Raw genomic sequence first — 12,573 nt, forward strand, 5'->3', positions numbered from 1 at the left:
CTCAGGTGGCGTAAGCCTGATGCTCCTACCCTTTCCTCGTGGAAAGCACTGGTGAATTCTAATGTATCTCTTTAAAAAGCGGTGTATGCCAACAGGGGTTGTCCGCAGACTAAGGTCTGGCATATTTGGCTGGAAACAGCAGACTCTGCCAATGATGGCGAGGACCCTGTCATAGTTGCTCCTTGACCCTTATCTGTCCATGTGCCCTGGGATCTGGGGGAGGCTCTTGGACTGCAGCCACTTTTTCATCACTTTTGTCTTTCCACGAGTGAACGGACACATTCTACTATTACTGCCTTCTACTGGTATAGCACGCTCTCAGTATTTTCCTAGCAGCAGCCATGGTTGGGGTTATGTTTTGTTATTTTACACTTGTTTTTGTGTGTTTTGTTCTTGTTTTTCTTTTCTTGAGCCAGGGTATGCCCAACTGCTCTGTTTTTGTACTTTTCTTAAAAAGCAATAAAAAGAATTTTCAAAAAAATATCTGGTCACCATACTGTAGATTTATGTCTGAAGCTTTTTTACCGGTTTAAAATATTCATTTTGTCTCTAGAGTTCTTTCTATTTAGTCATTCTACAGTTCTCACAATCCCACTCCTACTCTTATTGTTTATTTGAAAAGTTTCATCATTCTGTTATTCAAATTTCCCAATCCCCCTACTATGCTACTCTACCACTGCTTCTCCATGAACATAATTTTCCTAAGAAATCCCTCCACTTCCTTATTGTCTAGCATTAATGCTTTGCCAGGCATACTGCTTCTGATAATTTATACCCAACACCAAAGAACTAACCAAAAAACAAATTGATTAATCGACAACTAATCGATTATGAAAATCATTGTCAACTATTTTCATAATCGATTAGTTGGTCAGCCGATTAGTTGGCCTGGATATAGAATGCATTATTTGTTTACATATCAGTAAATACAGTAAAGCACCCATACAGCTCAGTACACCGTCCATACATGTCAGTAAGTGCCTGAGAACTTGAATGTGTGAGGAGCAATGCCTCATGGGACATGTAGTCCTAGGCAGAAAGTGAGTGGTTTTAAAGGCAGATTTTTTTTTCTCTTGCTATAGGGACACTCTATACTATACTTTGCAGCTTGTTATGGAGGCACTCTGGAGGCAGGAGAAGCCAGAAGCGTCGGTGGGGGACCTCAGAGGAGGAGAATCAGGGCTGCTCTGTGCAAAACCATTACACAGAGCAGGCAAGTATAATATGTTTGTTGTTTATAAAAGACTGGAGGTAATATAAGGCATTACAATTATATGTAAAGTAAACATTTACCAGTATTGTGCATTATATTTAAAATGATCATATCCATGAAAAAAAAAAAAACGTCTCAGTCTCAGCTTTTAGTACTACTTTAATTTAAAAGATTTATACCTCCCTTCCACCTTTCATGTAGCTTCATGTCTGACTCCTAGTTAAAATGCCCATATATCCTACTTCTTGGTGTATTTATTATTATACAGTATATATGATATAAGTAATATATATTATTACTTTCACTGTTTCACAGTATAAATGAACCCCTTATTGTAGCGATTATCTGCTCTATTTGTACTAAAAAGGGCTAATTTTAGTTTTTTTAACCCCATTATAACAGATGATATAAAGAAAAGCATGCTACTGCTATTAAACGTCTTAGGCCTGGTTCACACCCATGCGTTTTTGGTGCTTTTTGCAGAAACGCACTACAGTTCATTTAACATGGTTTTCTATGGGACACATACATTCCCATCTATGCTTTTTTTTCAGCCGCTGCGTTTTTGGAAAGAGTCAAGGACTTTTTTCAACACAAAACTGTGCCATTTTTCCTTTTTTGGTTCAATAGACTTCAATGGAGAAGCAGCAAAATCGCGTGTGCAAAAACGTAAAACGCAAAACGCACAGCAAAAAGCACGGCGAAAAAAGATCAATAGCAAACTGCATAGGTGTGAACTGAGCCTTATGCTGGCCATACACATATCAATTTTTGGACAAGAATATTCATACGAAAAATATTTGTACATTTACTGAATGAAAGAATGTCGAAATTTTACTTGCTTTTAACATTCAGTTTTAAAATGAATGTAATTTCTGTACGAAAACCACATACACGGTCTGAAGATTCCTTTGACCAAGAAGTTTTCTATATTGCTACCTCAAATTTTCCCATCACTGTGGTTGAAAATGAACTTTGATTTGACCCGACTAACAATTTGAACGTTATAAACGTTCTTAAAATGAAAATGTAAAGGAAGACGTTTTTTTGTATGGCCAGGATAAGTGACAGCAGGGGTAGGTAGCTTTTATTAAGCCACCTGCCTATGACAAGAGAGTTCCGTCATATATTATATATTACAGGTCTGTCTGAAAATCAGTAAAACAGTCTTTAATTTTTTTTTTTCTTAAAATAAAAAATGTGATCTCTCAGTCTGATGCTATTTACCAGATTCAACCTCTAATAGTATATACAGTATATCTCTTCTGTCTGTTATTCTCAGAGTGGATTAGAGATTTTGCTCCCTAACCATATAGTTGGTTATCTATATTTACCACTGCATATAGATATTTAATAATACATTTTTTTTAAACTTTACATATTAACTAAATTATACACCACATTTTTTAAGGTTATTACCAGATTAATCAAAACAATAATCGGCCAACTAATTGATTATGAAAAGAATAGTTAGTTGCAGCCCTACATTCGATTGTCAAAAAGTGTGCCATATCATGGAGTCATTTCTAGTCTTGTGTGAGCAATTTTAGGAATACCTATAGACTTAAGAAGATTGCATCTCAATCCATCTGATGCCAGCATGATCAAGACACAGAACCTTCTGCATTGAGTTTGTTCATTCTTTGAAAGGAAAGGTTTCTTCTCACAAAATTGCTGGTAGGCCAAGCGTAGGAAGCACATTAGACTGTTAGCTCTTTAGGGAGCATAGACTTTCTTAATGTAATGATTAAAACTACAAATCTGCACTGTGAGATAAATAAACTGTCTCAATTATATTGTGTTAGCAGCTGTGAAAATATCATAAAATTGAAATATGTAGAACTTATAAAACAGTGCTCAGTGCAATTCAAACTCCATACTGTCCAAAAATAGTGTAATAAATAAATCAATAAATAAAACGTTGGTAGAAACATGTGTAAGCAGGGGTTAGTATCCTCTATAAGTAAGCCCCACCTCTGGGTGTGTAATTTAGGCTGGGCTGTCATTTCCTATATAATTTTTGGGGCCTGGGTCAGGGCCGGTGCTACACTATTTTACACCCTAGGCAAGACCAGCTACTTGCCCCCCCCCCCAAATAAATAAAAAGGGAAGGGGTTAAAAACTCCTCTATGTCATATACAGTGACCCTGATCTGATGGTTCCTCCATGTAATGCTGTCATACCCAGGGACCCCCATATTCCTCCATGTCACACCTGGGGACCCTAATGTCCCCCTATATCACACCCAGGGACCCTAATGTTTTTCTATGTCACATCCTGGGACCCCAATTTTCCTCCATGTCATGTTGCCATACCCAATGACCCCGATGTTCCACCATGTCACACCCAGGGACCCCTGTGTTCCTCCATGTCATGCTGTCATACTCAGTGACCCCAATGTTCCTCTATGTCACACCAGGAGCCTCTGATGTTCCTCCATGTCATACCCGGAGACCCTGATGTTTTTCCATGTCACACCTAGGGGACCCTGATGTTCTTCCATGTCACACCTGGGGACCTCAATCCCCCATGGCACACCCAGGGATCCCAATTCCTCATTGCACACCTGGTGACCTCAAACCCCTGTTACACTCATGACCCCTATCCCCCATGTCACACCTGGTGACTCTGATTCCCCATGGCACACCTGGTGACCCCGATTCTCTTTCACACCAGGGATCCTCCATGTCACACCCAGGGACCCTGACCCCCTGTTCTGGGGACACTCACTGGGCAGTATGAAGAGAGTGGCCCGCACTCTGCCCTCCTTGACCATGATCCTGCTGATTCCTTTTTCCAGGATGCTCCTCTCCTGGACCACAGTGCTCACCACAGCTTCAACCGGCTCCTGGTGGAGGGAGAAGCAGCAGTCAGAGAGCTCAGCACATCCTTCGTCACCAACCTCCTTAGACCCACACATTGCCTGTGACAGTGTGTGGGTGGTGCAGCGGCAGTAAACACTTTGAGTCTAGTTGCAGGAACAGAACTTAAAGTTAAAGTTTGGCAATTCGCAACAAGCCTGGTGGGAAGGCACCTGATCGGGAACACTCACACAATGCAACAGCGATGTAAAGCAGAACAGGTTTTGGGTGTGCCCACAGTGTCTGTCTTAAGGGGCAAAATGCAACCACGCTGGACCGTGCCCAAATGGGAAGATCTTTAGGAAGGATGGCGTGTCCCTATCCTTTACCTACCCATCCGGAACATCTCCCTGCTGCTAATAACTGTCCCTGTCAGCTGGTGGATCTGACCCAACACTATCCACTTGCGAAATGTGTGATAAGTCTATGAGCCAGAGCCCTAAATAAGCTCTGTCTGGCCCAAAATGGCTGCCAGAGTCCAAAAGGGGAGGTAGCATCCAATTGGATAGCTTCCTCAGTGACCCAGAAAGCCATAGAGGCGCCATGTTTCACTTGACTTCCCCTTCAACTGCAATGCCGTTGAGGTCAAGAGTCACCTACAGTGGAGGGGATTCATGTCTCCCACACTCACTGTCATGTTTAAAAATCAGCTCCCTTCACACAGCCACGTCATTTTTTTCACTGCAATCTGTGAATGATGAAACTTTAAGTCCCGTCTGCCACATCAGCAGATGGCTTGTAGCTTTCAATTAACTACAAGGGCACTGATAAGTGGCCTCGTAATTCAGTTGACACTTCCTCTAACATTCTAACAGAGAGTCCGTACAGAGGTATGGGCAAGAAAGCTGGAGTAAGGGTTTTCGGTAGCCTCACACTGCACCCGTGATCCACCAGGTGCATTGCTTTGCAAGCTCCTGGGGGAAAAATAATAAATGCACATTTATTTCCTAAAATATTTTGTGCATTTATTATTTTTCCCCAAAGATGAACTTAACCTTTAAAAAGTGAAATGAGCATGTGTACCTGGATTGTTAAATATTAAAGATGGTGCCAATATCCCTACTAATCTGAGAAATATACCAAAAAGTTTGTTTAAACACTGGAGATTTTTAAACAGTACCATACCAAGCATTAAACAACATCAATAAATAAAACATAGATCATTTGACTATACAAAAATTCTATTACAATATCATGCCTTGGGTCCTTGTCCTGTTGGAAGATGAACCTTTGCCTCAGTCTGAGGTCCAGAGCACTCGTGAGCAGGTTTTCATCAAGGATGTCTCTGTACATTGCTGCATTCATCTTTCCCCTGATCCTGACTAGTCTCCCAGTTCCTGTCACTGAAAAACTTCCCCACAACATGATGCTGCCACCACCATGCTTCACTGTAGGGATGGTATTGGCCAGGTGATGAGCTGTGCCTGGATTCTTCCAGACATGAGGCTTGCCAATGAGTTCAATCTTTGTTTCGTCAGACGAGAGAATTTTGTTTCTCATGGTCTGAGAGTCCTTCAGGTGCCTTTTGGCAAGCTTCAGGCGGGCTGACATGTGCCCTTTACTGAGGAGTGCTTTCCGTCTTGCCACACTACCATACAGGCCTGATTGGTAGAATGCTGTAGAGATGGTTGTTCTTCTGAAGGTTCTCCCCTATCCAAAGAGAAACGCTGGAGCTCTGTCAGAGTGACCATCGGGTTCTTAGTCACTTCCCTGACTAATGCCCTTCTCCCCCGATCGCTCAATTTGGCTGGATGGCCCGCTCTAGAGTTCTGGTGGTTTCTAACTTCGTCCATTTACGGATAATGGAGGCCACTGTGCTCATTGGCACATTCAATGCTGCAGAATTTTTTTTGTACCTTTCACCAGATTTCTGTCTCGATACAATCCTGTCTCAAAGGTCTTCACACAATTCCTTGGACTTCATGGGTTGGTTTGTGCTCTGACATGTACTGTTAACTGTGGGACCTTATATAGACAGGTGTGTGGCTTTCCAAATCATGTTCAATCAACTGAATTTATCACAGGTGGACTCCAATCAATTTGTGGAAACATCTCAAGAATGATCAGTGGAAACAGGATGTACCTGAGCTGGATAAACTTTCTGCACCTGAGCACTTTATTGGATTATATCATTTTTAAAGGACTTTTTTATTGCATTATATATATAATTTTTTTCACATTTCCAATTATCCCTAAATTAATTTGTTTGTATATTATAATTTTATATTTGTCACATGGGTTTGCTAGCGCTGTTTTAAATTTGTGTTTCCACCTTTTTACTTTATTTATACCATTAATACCCGCACTATTTATTTATTTTGCACTGTCTGTGAACAATAAAACAGCACTTTATATTTGATGTTTGCACATTTATTTCTAGCACTAAAGCACTTTCTGGGCATACATCACTAAGCCCAATATATAGATCCTGTCTCTTGGCACTTGCACTTTACGATCACTTGAAATTTTATACCATAAGTTATTTTCTTCAGTCTTTTTGGTATTTACCACTAACACATACACATGGGATCTTGTGCAATATATCAGGTTAGTGCCATTACCAATCTTTTCACTCCGTTTATACACAGGGTCAGTACTTATATGCTTATATGCTTTTGTGATATGATGCTATGCATATCTAATGTGATACTATATGTGATCAATACATGTTATCTTTTGTAGAAAAATTGTCTAGAAGGTCTCTCTGGCCCTGAAGAAGCCTTTGGCGAAGCGCGTCGGCTCTTTGAGGACCTACAGACTTTGTATAGCAGGGACATTTTTTGCCAGTTTGGTACTCTGTATCGATTATATTCCTAAGGGAACATGTTTTTATGTGTAATATATTGTATGTATACATACCTTTTTAGCCTTATGGTTTAATAAAACTTTAATATTTTTGAATTATTTGTGATCATCCCTCTTTATAGGCCTTAAAAGTCCAGATTTTTTCTCTTTTTGTGTTTTGTTTGATACTGATTGGGATGATGGCCATTAGTTCACGTTTTTTTGTGACTGTCACATTAATGTGTCATGAGTTGTAGATTTTACATTTTTTAGCAGGGGTTCCCGGAGACGAGAAATTTATTTCAAGGCTTCCTCTGTGTTGAAAAGGTTGAGAAAGGCTGCTCTAGGTGTTTCTCTCAGGTCTATATGGTGGGTAGGTTCTCCTTTTAGATGCTCATCTATGTATGCTCCTTAACCTCACCCAGGGTATAGGAAAGTACAGAAAAGTTTCCCATATTGTAAAGGCAAACGATTTATTAAGATAAAACCTGCACTTACAATGTAAAAACGTAATATAAAATTACCACGAGTACCGGACTACGCTTCTGGGTTCCTTGTATGCCTCTGCTCACGCCCTACTCGTTACGTCACTGTCATGTGACTTCTTCAGGAGATAGCAGCGGGCATGTGCACTGTTTTGAAATAACTTAATGTAATTGAAGGGAATATGAAATGTAAACATATTGCAAAAAAAAAAAAAAAAGAATAAACAAAACTAAACTAAACTAATTAAATTAGTTAATTTAACTAAATACATTTTTTTTTCATTCTGCACATGTCAAGCAAATCACCCCAAGCTTACAGAAGAAAAGTAAGGGAAAAGACCCAATTTTATAGAAAAAAATAGTTCAGGTGTTGATAATTGTTAGCAATCAGAGGTGTTGATTTACTAAAGGCAAATAGACTGTGCACTTTGCAGGTGCAGCTGCACTCTGCAACGGAATTCGCTCCAGATCAACTTCAGAGCGTAAATGAGGGAAATCTCTGTTGACTTCCATCATTACTTCATATGCAAGCAAAAATGCTGTCTTTTTATTTTTCTTGCATGTGACTCTTTGGAAAGTAAAGCTTCACCTCATTAACTAAGCTCTTGAGCAAATTCCCTTGCACAATGGATCTTCACTTGCAAAGTGCACAGTCTATAAGCTTTTTGTAAATTAACCCCTATGAGTTGTTGCGGGCAGATATTGCACCCTAAAAATAATTTTGGGTGTACAGATCTGTGCACTCAGGCAGCGAGTGGGCGGGGTTTAGGCACCCATGTGGGGGACAAGTGGAACTGCCATCACTAATGCCAGAACTCTGGGAGCTGTGATCGTGTGACAGTCAACTTTAATACAGGTCTCTTGGACTTTGGAGCTTGCTGTAATGGCATTGATTACTCCTTGCTCTTAAGCACTAGAGAACTCCTTTGCATAGAGAACACCACTCCCAGGTGTGCAGCATTGAGAGGCCGGTACCGCTGAGCCTGTACCGGGTTTTACCAATCCAGCAGTTCATGTCACCTCTCTTCCAGTGACCCATCCAATGGTTGCTATGGGTTGCAGGAAACGCTCTCTCTCCTTCTCCAACCACTGTGCTTGCTCTTGTTCTCCCGAGGTACCTCATACATCTCTCCCGTGACTTAAGGCTTGGCCCCCAGGCACTCTGTGCCACAGGTTTGGTCCCAAAGAGTGGGGAACAGGCCGCTAATGGAGGTGCCAAACACTTAATCCCAAACACTACCAGAGGAATTCACCCCTGCCAGTCACCCTTCTTCAGGCTGCTTTGCATGTGGCACAATCACTGTAGTGCTAGGTAGCAACACATTAACTTCCACTAGACAGTGCTCTGTGTGTTAGATCCATGTATTGCATCTTCCACTTGCTCAGTCCCCTTGATATGTTATGTTACAAGCCCTGTGTGACGGTATTCACTGTCACTGGAGGTCAGGAGCAGATACTTAATGGTTTGAATTGCTTCAGATGGCACAGCAATATTTGTCAGCAATATCTTCATATGAAGATTTAATCCTATTATACACTCGGAGACTTGGACTGTTATAGACAATTGCCATGAAGTCTGACTCCTAGATAATGTGTGTATTCCATGTCCCTGCATGCCAGACAGGCTTCCCTATTGTTTGTGTATTGAAATGGAATGTGTATTGTGTTAAAGTTTACCTGTCTCATTGTTAAATGTTAATGACCTCTCTTGTTCTGTCTGTCTTAAGATAAACTTATTATGGGATATATATGTGTGCACTGTATGGGAGTGTAAAATTCGGTTTCTTTGGATTGTGAATGTCAGGGCCTGTTCTCAACAAGGTCCACCTGGGTGGTAACCTTGTGGGGGAAAACTATATAAAAGTATGTTTCTTGTTCAATAAAGAGATATAGTTCACCCTCAATCTAGAGTCCTGTCTCTTATTGGGGGAATCGGCTACAAGGGATTGCTATGTCCTCCATACTCCCTTGGATAATCAGTAAGCTCTTGTAAGAGCTTGTTCTGCTGCACTCTCTGCGGAACCTGGAACCTTGTCATAGGTCCAGGGTGGGTAGGGGACGGAGAGACCCTAACCAAGCTGCGGTGGTTTGTGGGGTCTGAAGTGGTTACGGTGTCTGGTGGAGAGCTTGGAGCCCTTGGAAAGCACTAGGAGCATCCGTCAACGGACGTACCCGGTCGGGGTGTCGGTTGATCTGTTACACCCTGTGTAAGAGAAGCTCAGTTGGAACCATAAAGCCATTACATGCACATACTCATAATTCTGAGCAAAGGCTCAATACAGAACGGGCATTAATACACACATGTAAATGTGCTAACTTGAGCACAAGACAGAATATGCATACGTGCATGCACTAGCGCCAAACGGCCAATGTAAGCTGGACTATGGCATGAACAGATTGCGGAGTGGTCTTCAGCTAGTTCCTGTTTAACCTGCGCCTTGACCTGCTATACTTGCCTACCCGTGCTTGACCCAGCTTGCCTTTGAGAATTTTCTGGATTCCTGCCTACCTATTGTGACCTTGGTTTGTACTCTGCCCCTTTTCATGTCTTGTGCTTCTGTGCTTTGCTGCCTAACTGTGTACCGATCCCGGGCCTGTATCCTGACTCTGCCTCTGTCTTATGTTCCTGTACCTTCGCTGGCCGGGTGGCAATGACCTTTTGGCTTTTGTCCTGGCTACGCTCCTGCCCGCTGATCAATCTTCAATACAATATGCAGAGCTTTACAAAGCTCGTCTAACATCCCATAGAGTGTGCACACAGAGGGCAAGTCCATAAAGCAATCCCTTTTAAGGCAAAATTACATTTAGGAAATAATCCACAGGAAGCACTACAAGTCCCTTAGAGTTCATGTTTGGCAGTAATTCGTAAAGGCAGTAGTGATTGACACTTGACAGCTATAAGTTCATAAGGTCTCCAGGCTTGAGACCCCCTCCAGGAACCCCAATTAAGCTCCAATGCCCCCCCCCTTTTCCAAAGAGGGTGATCACTCCAGCAGAGTATCCAGCTACATTTTGGCAGTATTTCCCCAAAGGCTCCACTCCAGGGACTTGCAGAGCATGTCAGTAAAATAAATGGAAGAAGGGCGAAAATAACAGGATTTAAACCCAAAAGCAAAAAATTAAACGATTGCAGCTTACCAATCCTTAGATGTATTGACTGCATTCGTTTTCTTTGTTTTAATACGTTTTCCTTTATTTTCACTAGGTGATCCAGCCAGTTAGTCTGTTTTTTTTCCCACTTCTTTAACAGACCAAGCTGTCCAGCAAAAATGGCAGCAAGAGGTTGAGACAAACCATTTAACACTGACAGGGGTGCTTACAATGGTTATTTTTTTTTTTAGTTACGTAAAACCTTTATCCCAAAAGGAAAAACAGACTGTTGTTGTACCTTAAACCTAAAAAGTGTTAGCTAGAGTTCAGCTTTAATTTGTTAGTCAGCTCCATTTAAATATGCTAGTGCAAAATTACCCTCTCCCCAGCTTGACAGTGCTGCTGTCCATAGGTGTCTCTATTGCTCCTTTATCCACAATGGGGACACCTACAGGCAGGTGCAGTCTACTTTCTCCACTGCAAGTGGTGCTCTTTTGCAGCTGCACTACAGCTGAAAAGGAAGTCAAAGTCTATTGTTTCCTGCGTCACTGGGGAAGCACCCGATTAGATGCTGATGGCCCATGTAACTCCAGTGGCCATTTTGGGTCAGGCAGAGCCTACTTAAGGCCCTGGCTCCCAGGCTTGGTGCACTTTCTGCAATTTGAAAGGGTAGGGATAGGTTTCCTGCCTGTTAGGGACACTACTAGTGGTAGGGAATGGTCCCTGATGAGGAGGGAAAGCGTTGGGTCGCAACTTCTTTGGACATCTTCCCTCTTGGGCACTGGATGGCCAGGCCGCATTTCGCTCTCTTAACAGACGCTGTCAACTCGGCTTATACCTGTTATCTTCATATTGCTGGAATTCGTGAGTGCACTGATTTAGGGAGGCGTCCCTCTGGGTTATTGTAAATTGTTGTTGCTTAAGAGCCGGTTCACACTGGGGCGACTTGTCAGGCGCCGTGGGTCGCCTGCCATAGATTAGCACAGGACCCGTTCTAATAGGAGCGACACAAGTCGCTCCGACTTAGAAAAAGGGTCCTGTACTACTTTGGGGCGACCTGGAGCGACCTGCATTGACTTCAATGCAAGTCGGGTCGCCTGTATGTGAACCGGTGTAACATGAGAATTACCTACCCCGTGAGAAAAACCTACCCTCGTCACTTCCGGCCAGGAACAGCTGAGCAGCGCAGCAGTGCGCATGCTCAGAGCCCCGGATACGCAATGGAAGAGTTGAGGAGCTGACTAGTGCGCATGCGCACTAGTATGAAAAGATCACGGTGTACCGTGAAAAAAACCTACCCACGCGGCGGTTAAATAAAACAGCTGTGCTGCAATACGAGTCATCTCCGCTCCTGTCCCTGTCACTTCCATGATCTGGGCTAGTAAATATAAAAGCGGCTCTCGGCTCCGTGATTTATGTTTTCATACACCCGCCGCCGCTTTTATATTTACTTGCCGAGAGCAGGGAAGTGACAGGGACAGGAGCGGAGAAGACTCGTATTGCAGCACAGTTGTTTTAATGTAACCGCTGCATTACATACAGTGCCGTGCACCGGAAGTGACGAGGGGTAGGTTTTTCTCACGGGTAGGTAATTCTCACGGAACACCGGCTCTTACTTCAATACAAGTTTTCTATTGCACCTGCCTGAGTGAGTTACTGCCGCCGCACACGCTGCACACCACCTACACACTTTAAGACAAAAAGTATGTTACTGGTCGGATCAACAGATGGAAAAAAAAAAGAAAGGAACGAAAAAAGCCTAAAAAAAAAAAAATAGGAATGCAGCCACCAGATTTAGAGCCCATTCACACTGCCGCGACTTGTCAGGCGACTTGTCAGCCTGACAAGTCGTGGTCGGTCGCGGTCCATTGAGTAGTACAGGACCCGTTCTAATAGGAGCGACACAAGTTGCTCCGACTTAGAAAAAGGGTCCTGTACTACTTTGGGGCGACCTCGGAGCGACTTGCATGGACTTCCATTATGTGAAGTCCCTGCAAGTCGCGCCAAAGTCGCGGTGCACAGCGGTGCACGCGACTTCACAGGTCGCCCCCCGAAGTCGTGTTGCCTCAGTGTGAACCGGCTAAGGATTGGTAAGCTGCAATATTTTTGTTTGTGGGTTTAATACTGCTTTAGGCTTGGA

Source organism: Pelophylax lessonae, assembly GCF_965119305.1.
Source record: "Pelophylax lessonae genome assembly, chromosome: 7".
NCBI classification, from domain to species: Eukaryota; Metazoa; Chordata; class Amphibia; order Anura; family Ranidae; genus Pelophylax; species Pelophylax lessonae.